Genomic DNA, 8,234 nt, shown 5'->3' with positions numbered 1-8,234 from the left:
AAAAAAAAAAAAAACATTAATGATTTACTAACCTTTTTCTACTAATTTTCGTATTTTGCTGTTTAATAATTGTTTTTCATGGAGTGAAATAAAATGGAGAGCGTAGGGTATTTTTAACATCTCTTTAGCTGTGAATTTGAACCCACGCCCATTAGGACCAGAGCCTAAATCTGCACCTGAGACCACTCAGCAAACCATCTATATATTAATAAAAAAAAACATTAATGACTGACTAACCTTTTTCTACTAATTTCGTATTTTGCTGTTTAAGTAATTGTTTTTCATGGAAAAGTGAAATACAATGGAGAGCGTAGGGATATTTTAAACATATCATAACGGCTGTGGATTCGAACCCACGCCCTTTCGGACCAGAGCCTAAATCGGAGCCTTAGACCACTCGACCAAACCGTCTATACATCAATAAAATAGAATTTATATTTTCTTGAAGAAACCTGTCTGATTCTAACCAACACCCTCTTGGTAAAATCCAATGCACATGATCTTTTTAGTGTTTTGCTGACATCTGATCTCTTGTGTGGTTTAAATGATATCTTAGCAGTGAATAGGGAGTGCACGTGCAATGTCATCATCAGGTGATTGGGGTTACGGCATATAGTATGCAAATAGACATTAACACAAAAGATAAGTTAAATCCAATTCTTTTAGAAGTTACAATATATTTATTATTACCATCAATTCTGATAATAAAAAAAAAAGGAAATAAACATTAATGACTGACTAACCGTCTTTTCTACTAATTTTCGTATTTTGCTGTTAAAGTAATTTTTTCATGGAAAAGTAAAATACAATGGAGAGCGTAGGGATATTTTAAACATCTCTTGACGGCTGTGGATTTGAAACCACGCCCTTTCGACCATAGCCTAAACCTGGCGCCTTAGACCACTCGGCCAAACCATCTATATATCAATAAAATAGAATTTATGTTTTCTTGAAGAAAACCTGTTCGATTTAACCAACACCCTCTTGGTAAAATCCAATGCACATGATCTTTTTAGTGCAGTTTTGCTGACATCTGATCTCTGTGTGGTTTAAATGATATCTTAGCAGTGAATAGGAGTGCAAGGTGCAATATCATCATCAGGTGATTGGGGTATACGGCATATAGTATGCAAATAGACACACAAAAGATAAGTTAAATACAATTCTTTAGAATTGATTATTATATAGTATGCAAATAGACGTTAACACAAAAATAAGTTAAATCCAATTCTTTTAGAATTTGCAATATATTTATTATTTACCATCAATTCTGTTAAAAAAAAAAAAACATTAATGACTTACTAACCTTTTTTCTACTAATTTTCGTATTTTGCTGTTTAAGTAATTGTTTATCATGGAGAGCGTAGGGATATTTTAAACATCTCTTGACAGTTGTGGGATTTGAACCCACGCCTTTTGGACCAGAGCCTAAATCTGGCACCTGATACCACTCGGCCAAACAGTCTACATATCAATAAATAGAATTTATGTTTTCTTGAAGAAAACCTGTTCGATTTTAACCAACACCCTCTTGGTAAAATCCAATGCACATGATCTTTTTAGTGCAGTTTTGCTGACATCTGATCTCTTGTGTGGTTTAAATGATATCTTAGCAGTGAATAGGGAGTGCAAGGGTGCAATATCATCGTCAGGTGATTGGGGTAAACGGCATATAGTATGCATATAGACGTTAACACAAAAGATAAGTTAAATCCAATTCATTTAGAATTTGCAATATATTTATTATTTACCATCAATTCTGTTAAAAAAAAAAAAACATTAATGACTTACTAACCTTTTTTCTACTAATTTTCGTATTTTGCTGTTTAAGTAATTGTTTTTCATGGAGTGAAATAAAATGGAGAGCGTAGGGTTATTTTAAACATCTCTTGATAGCTGTGAGATTTGAACCCACGCCCTTAGGACCAGAGCCTAAATCTTGAGACCACTCAGCCAAACCGTCTATATATTAATAAAAAAACATTAATGACTGACTAACCTTTTTTCTACTAATTTTCGTATTTTGCTGTGTAAGTAATTGTTTTTCATGGAAAAGTGAAATACAATGGAGAGCGTAGGGATATTTTTAAACATCTCTTAACGGCTGTGGGATTCAAACCCACGCCTTTCGGACCAGAGCCTAAATCGGAGCCTTAGACCACTCGGCCAAACCGTCTATACATCAATAAAATAGAATTTATATTTTCTTGAAGAATACCTGTCTGATTCTAACCAACACCCTCTTGGTAAAATCCAATGCACATGATCTTTTTAGTGCAGTTTTGCTGACATCTGATCTCTTGTGTGGTTTAAATGATATCTTAGCAGTGAATAGGGAGTGCACGGGTGCAATGTCATCATCAGGTGATTGGGGTGTACGGCATATAGTATGCAAATAGACATTAACACAAAAGATAAGTTAAATCCAATTCTTTTAGAAGTTACAATATATTTATTATTTACCATCAATTCTGATAATAAAAAAAAAAAGGAAATAAACATTAATGACTGACTAACCGTCTTTCTACTAATTTTCGTATTTTGCTGTTAAAGTAATTGTTTCATGGAAAAGTAAAATACAATGGAGAGCGTAGGGATATTTTTAAACATCTCTTGACGGCTGTGGATTTGAACCCACGCCCTTTCGGACCATAGCCTAAATCTGGCGCCTTAGACCACTCGGCCAAACCATTCTATATATCAATAAAATAGAATTTATGTTTTCTTGAAGAAAACCTGTTCGATTTTAACCAACACCCTCTTGTAAAATCCAATGCACATGATCTTTTTAGTGCAGTTTTGCTGACATCTGATCTCTTGTGTGGTTTAAATGATATCTTAGCAGTGAATAGGGAGTGCAAGGGGTGCAATATCATCGTCAGGTGATTGGGGTAAACGGCATATAGTATGCATATAGACGTTAACACAAAAGATAAGTTAAATCCAATTCTTTTAGAATTTGCAATATATTTATTATTTACCATCAATTCTGTTAAAAAAAAAAAAAAACATTAATGACTTACTAACCTTTTTTCTACTAATTTTCGTATTTTGCTGTTTAAGTAATTGTTTTTCATGGAGTGAAATAAAATGGAGAGCGTAGGGTTATTTTTAAACATCTCTTGATAGCTGTGAGATTTGAACCCACGCCCTTTAGGACCAGAGCCTAAATCTGGCACCTGAGACCACTCAGCCAAACCGTCTATATATTAATAAAAAAAAACATTAATGACTGACTAACCTTTTTTCTACTAATATTCGTATTTTGCTGTTTAAGTAATTGTTTTTCATGGAAAAGTGAAATACAATGGAGAGCGTAGGGATATTTTTAAACATCTCTTAACGGCTGTGGGATTCGAACCCACGCCCTTTCGGACCAGAGCCTAAATCGGGAGCCTTAGACCACTCGGCCAAACCCATCAATACATCAATAAAATAGAATTTATATTTTCTTGAAGAATACTGTCTGATTCTAACCAACACCCTCTTGGTAAAATCCAATGCACATGATCTTTTTAGTGCAGTTTTTGCTGACATCTGATCTCTTGTGTGGTTTAAATGATATCTTAGCAGTGAATAGGGAGTGCACGGGTGCAATGTCATCATCAGGTGATTGGGGTGTACGGCATATAGTATGCAAATAGACATTAACACAAAAAGATAAGTTAAATCCAATTCTTTTAGAAGTTACAATATATTTATTATTTACCATCAATTCTGATAATAAAAAAAAAAGGAAATAAACATTAATGACTGACTAACCGTCTTTCTACTAATTTTCGTATTTTTCTGTTAAAGTAATTGTTTTTCATGGAAAAGTAAAATACAATGGAGAGCGTAGGGATATTTTTAAACATCTCTTGACGGCTGTGGGATTTGAACCCACGCCCTTTCGGACCATAGCCTAAATCTGGCGCCTTAGACCACTCGGCCAAACCATCTATATATCAATAAAATAGAATTTATGTTTTCTTGAAGAAAACCTGTTCGATTTTAACCAACACCCTCTTGGTAAAATCCAATGCACATGATCTTTTTAGTGCAGTTTTGCTGACATCTGATCTCTTGTGTGGTTTAAATGATATCTTAGCAGTGAATAGGGAGTGCAAGGGTGCAATATCATCATCAGGTGATTGGGGTATACGGCATATAGTATGCAAATAGACGTTAACACAAAGATAAGTTAAATCCAATTCTTTTAGAATTTGCAATATATTTATTATTTACCATCAATTCTGTTAAAAAAAAAAACATTAATGACTTACTGACCTTTTTTCTACTAATTTTTCATATTCTGCTGTTTAAGTAATTGTTTTTCATGGAGTGAAATAAAATGGAGACCGTAGGGTTATTTTTAAACATCTCTTGATAGCTCTGAGATTTGAACCCACGCCCTTTAGGACCAGAGCCTAAATCTAGCACCTGAGACCACTCAGCCAAACCGTCTATTATATCAATAAAATAGAATTTATATTTTCTTGAAGAAACCTGTTCGATTCTAACCAACACCCTCTTGGTAAAATCCAATGCACATGATCTTTTTAGTGCAGGTTTGCTGACATCTGATCTCTTGTGTGGTTTATTTGATATCTTAGCAGTGAATAGGAGTGCACGGGTGCAATGTCGTCATCAGGTGATTGGGGTATACGGCATATAGTATGCAAATAGACATTAACACAAAAGATAAGTTAAATCCAATTCTTTTAGAAGTTACAATATATTTATTATTTACCATCAATTCTGATAAAAAAAAAAAAAAAGAAATAAACATTAATGACTGACTAACCTTTTTTCTACTAATTTTCGTATTTTGCTGTTTAAGTAATTGTTTTTCATGGAAAAGTGAAATACAATGGAGAGCGTAGGGATATTATTAAACATCTCTTAACGGCTGTGGGATTTGAACCCACGCCCTTTCGGACCAGAGCCTAAATCTGGCGCCTTAGACCACTCGGCCAAACCGTCTATACATCAATAAAATAGAATTTATATTTTCTTGAAGAATACCTGTCTGATTCTAACCAACACCTCTTTGGTAAAATCCAATGCACATGATCTTTTTAGTGCAGTTTTGCTGACATCTGATCTCTTGTGTGGTTTAAATGATATCTTAGCAGTGAATAGGGAGTGCACGGGTGCAATGTCGTCATCAGGTGATTGGGGTATACGGCATATAGTATGCAAATAGACATTAACACAAAAGATAAGTTAAATCCAATTCTTTTAGAAGTTACAATATATTTATTATTTACCATCAATTCTGATAAAAAAAAAAGGAAATAAACATTAATGACTGACTAACCGTCTTTCTACTAATTTTTGTATTTTGCTGTTAAAGTAATTGTTTCATGGAAAAGTGAAATACAATGGAGAGCGTAGGGATATTTTTAAACATCTCTTGACGGCTGTGGGATTTGGACCCACGCCCTTTCAGACCAGAGCCTAAATCTGGCGTCTTAGACCACACAGCCAAACCGTCAATATATCAATAAAATAGAATTAATATTTTCTTGAAGAAAATCTGTTCGATTCTAACCAACACCCTCTTGGTAAAATCCAATGCACATGATCTTTTTAGTGCAGGTTTGCTGACATCTGATCTCTTGTGTAGTTTAAATGATATCTTAGCAGTGAATTGGGAGTGCACGGGTGCAATGTCATCATCAGGTGATTGGGGTGTACGGCATATAGTATGCAAATAGACATTAACACAAAAGATAAGTTAAATCCAATTCTTTTAGAAGTTACAATATATTTATTATTTACCATCAATTCGGTTTAAAAAAAAAAGAAATAAACATTAATGACTGACTAACCTTTTTTCTACTAATTTTCGTATTTTGCTGTTTAAGTAATTGTTTTTCATGAAAAGTGAAATACAATGGAGAGCGTAGGGATATTTTTAAACATCTCTTGACGGCTGTGGGATTTGAACCCACGCCCTTTCGGACCAGAGCCTAAATCTGGCGCCTTAGACCACTCGGCCAAACCGTCAATATATCAATAAAATAGAATTAATATTTTCTTGAAGAAAATCTGTTCGATTCTAACCAACACCCTCTTGGTAAAATCCAATGCACATGATCTTTTTAGTGCAGGTTTGCTGACATCTGATCTCTTGTGTGGTTTAAATGATATCTTAGCAGTGAATAGGGAGTGCACGGGTGCAATGTCATCATCAGGTGATTGGGTGTACGGCATATAGTATGCAAATAGACATTAACACAAAAGATAAGTTAAATCCAATTCTTTTAGAAGTTACAATATATTTATTATTTACCATCAATTCTGTTTAAAAAAAAAAGAAATAAACATTAATGACTGACTAACCTTTTTTCTACTAATTTTCGTATTTTGCTGTTTAAGTAATTGTTTTTCATGGAAAAGTGAAATACAATGGAGAGCGTAGGGATATTTTTAAACATCTCTTGACGGCTGTGGGATTTGAACCACGCCCTTTCGGACCAGAGCCTAAATCTGGCGCCTTAGACCACTCGGCCAAACCGTCTATACATCAATAAAATAGAATTTATATTTTCTTGAAGAAATACCTGTTCTGATTCTAACCAACACCCTCTTGGTAAAATCCAATGCACATGATCTTTTTAGTGCAGTTTGCTGACATCTGATCTCTTGTGTGGTTTAAATGATATCTTAGCAGTGAATAGGGAGTGCACGGGTGCAATGTCGTCATCAGTGATTGGGGTATACGGCATATAGTATGCAAATAGACATTAACACAAAAGATAAGTTAAATCCAATTCTTTTAGAAGTTACAATATATTTATTATTTACCATCAATTCTGATAAAAAAAAAAGAAATAAACATTAATGACTGACTAACCTTTTTCTACTAATTTTCGTATTTTGCTGTTTAAGTAATTTTTCATGGAAAAGTGAAATACAATGGAGAGCGTAGGGATATTTTTAAACATCTCTTGACGGCTGTGGGATTTGAACCCACGCCCTTTCAGACCAGAGCCTAAATCTGGCCTTAGACCACTCAGCCAAACCGTCAATATATCAATAAAATAGAATTAATATTTTCTTGAAGAAAATCTGTTCGATTCTAACCAACACCCTCTTGGTAAAATCCAATGCACATGATCTTTTTAGTGCAGTTTGCTGACATCTGATCTCTTTGTGTGGTTTAAATGATATCTTAGCAGTGAATTGGAGTGCACGGGTGCAATGTCATCATCAGGTGATTGGGGGTACGGCATATAGTATGCAAATAGACATTAACACAAAAGATAAGTTAAATCCAATTCTTTTAGAAGTTACAATATATTTATTATTTACCATCAATTCTGTTTAAAAAAAAAAAAGAAATAAACATTAATGACTGACTAACCTTTTTTCTACTAATTTTCGTATTTTGCTGTTTAAGTAATTTTTTTCATGGAAAAGTGAAATACAATGGAGAGCGTAGGGATATTTTTAAACATCTCTTAACGGCTGTGGGATTTGAACCCACGCCCTTTCGGACCAGAGCCTAAATCTGGCGCCTTAGACCACTCGGCCAAACCGTCTATACATCAATAAAATAGAATTTATATTTTCTTGAAGAAAACCTGTTCGATTCTAACCAACACCCTCTTGGTAAAATCCAATGCACATGATCTTTTTAGTGCAGGTTTGCTGACATCTGATCTCTGTGTGGTTTAAATGATATCTTAGCAGTGAATAGGGAGTGCACGGGTGCAATGTCGTCATCAGGTGATTGGGGTATACGGCATATAGTATGCAAATAGACATTAACACAAAAGATAAGTTAAATCCAATTCTTTTAGAAGTTACAATATATTATATTTACCATCAATTCTGTTAAAAAAAAAAAAAGAAATAAACATTAATGACTGACTAACCTTTTTTCTACTAATTTTCGTATTTGCTGTTTAAGTAATTGTTTTTCATGGAAAAGTGAAATACAATGGAGAGCGTAGGGATATTTTAAACATCTCTTGACGGCTGTGGGATTTGAACCCACGCCCTTTCGGACCAGAGCCTAAATCTGGCGCCTTAGACCACTCGGCCAAACCGTCTATACATCAATAAAAATAGAATTTATATTTTCTTGAAGAATACCTGTCTGATTCTAACCAACACCCCTCTTGGTAAAATCCAATGCACATGATCTTTTTAGTGCAGTTTTGCTGACATCTGATCTCTTGTGTGGTTTAAATGATATCTTAGCAGTGAATAGGGAGTGCACGGGTGCAATGTCGTCATCA

The 8,234-nt window shown here is 34.3% G+C and overlaps 6 non-coding genes across 6 annotated transcripts; all 6 read right to left on the bottom strand.

Moving 5' to 3' along the window:
* Positions 1-3,861: 3,861 nt before the first annotated feature.
* On the bottom strand, positions 3,862-3,941 carry TRNAL-UAG. Its single transcript has one exon. It is a non-coding gene; the product is annotated as a tRNA-Leu (tRNA).
* A 944-nt stretch (positions 3,942-4,885) lies between these two features.
* On the bottom strand, positions 4,886-4,965 carry TRNAL-UAG. Its single transcript has one exon. It is a non-coding gene; the product is annotated as a tRNA-Leu (tRNA).
* A 949-nt stretch (positions 4,966-5,914) lies between these two features.
* Positions 5,915-5,994, bottom strand: TRNAL-UAG. Its single transcript has one exon. It is a non-coding gene; the product is annotated as a tRNA-Leu (tRNA).
* Positions 5,995-6,429: 435 nt separating this feature from the next.
* On the bottom strand, positions 6,430-6,508 carry TRNAL-UAG. The gene has a single exon. It is a non-coding gene; the product is annotated as a tRNA-Leu (tRNA).
* A 944-nt stretch (positions 6,509-7,452) lies between these two features.
* Positions 7,453-7,532, bottom strand: TRNAL-UAG. Its single transcript has one exon. It is a non-coding gene; the product is annotated as a tRNA-Leu (tRNA).
* A 433-nt stretch (positions 7,533-7,965) lies between these two features.
* Positions 7,966-8,045, bottom strand: TRNAL-UAG. The gene has a single exon. It is a non-coding gene; the product is annotated as a tRNA-Leu (tRNA).
* Positions 8,046-8,234: the final 189 nt, after the last annotated feature.

The sequence above is a fragment of the Ipomoea nil genome, unplaced genomic scaffold, assembly GCF_001879475.1.
Source record: "Ipomoea nil cultivar Tokyo-kokei standard unplaced genomic scaffold, Asagao_1.1 scaffold2334, whole genome shotgun sequence".
NCBI lineage: Eukaryota > Viridiplantae > Streptophyta > Magnoliopsida > Solanales > Convolvulaceae > Ipomoea > Ipomoea nil.
This window is presented reverse-complemented; position numbering and strand designations above follow the sequence as displayed.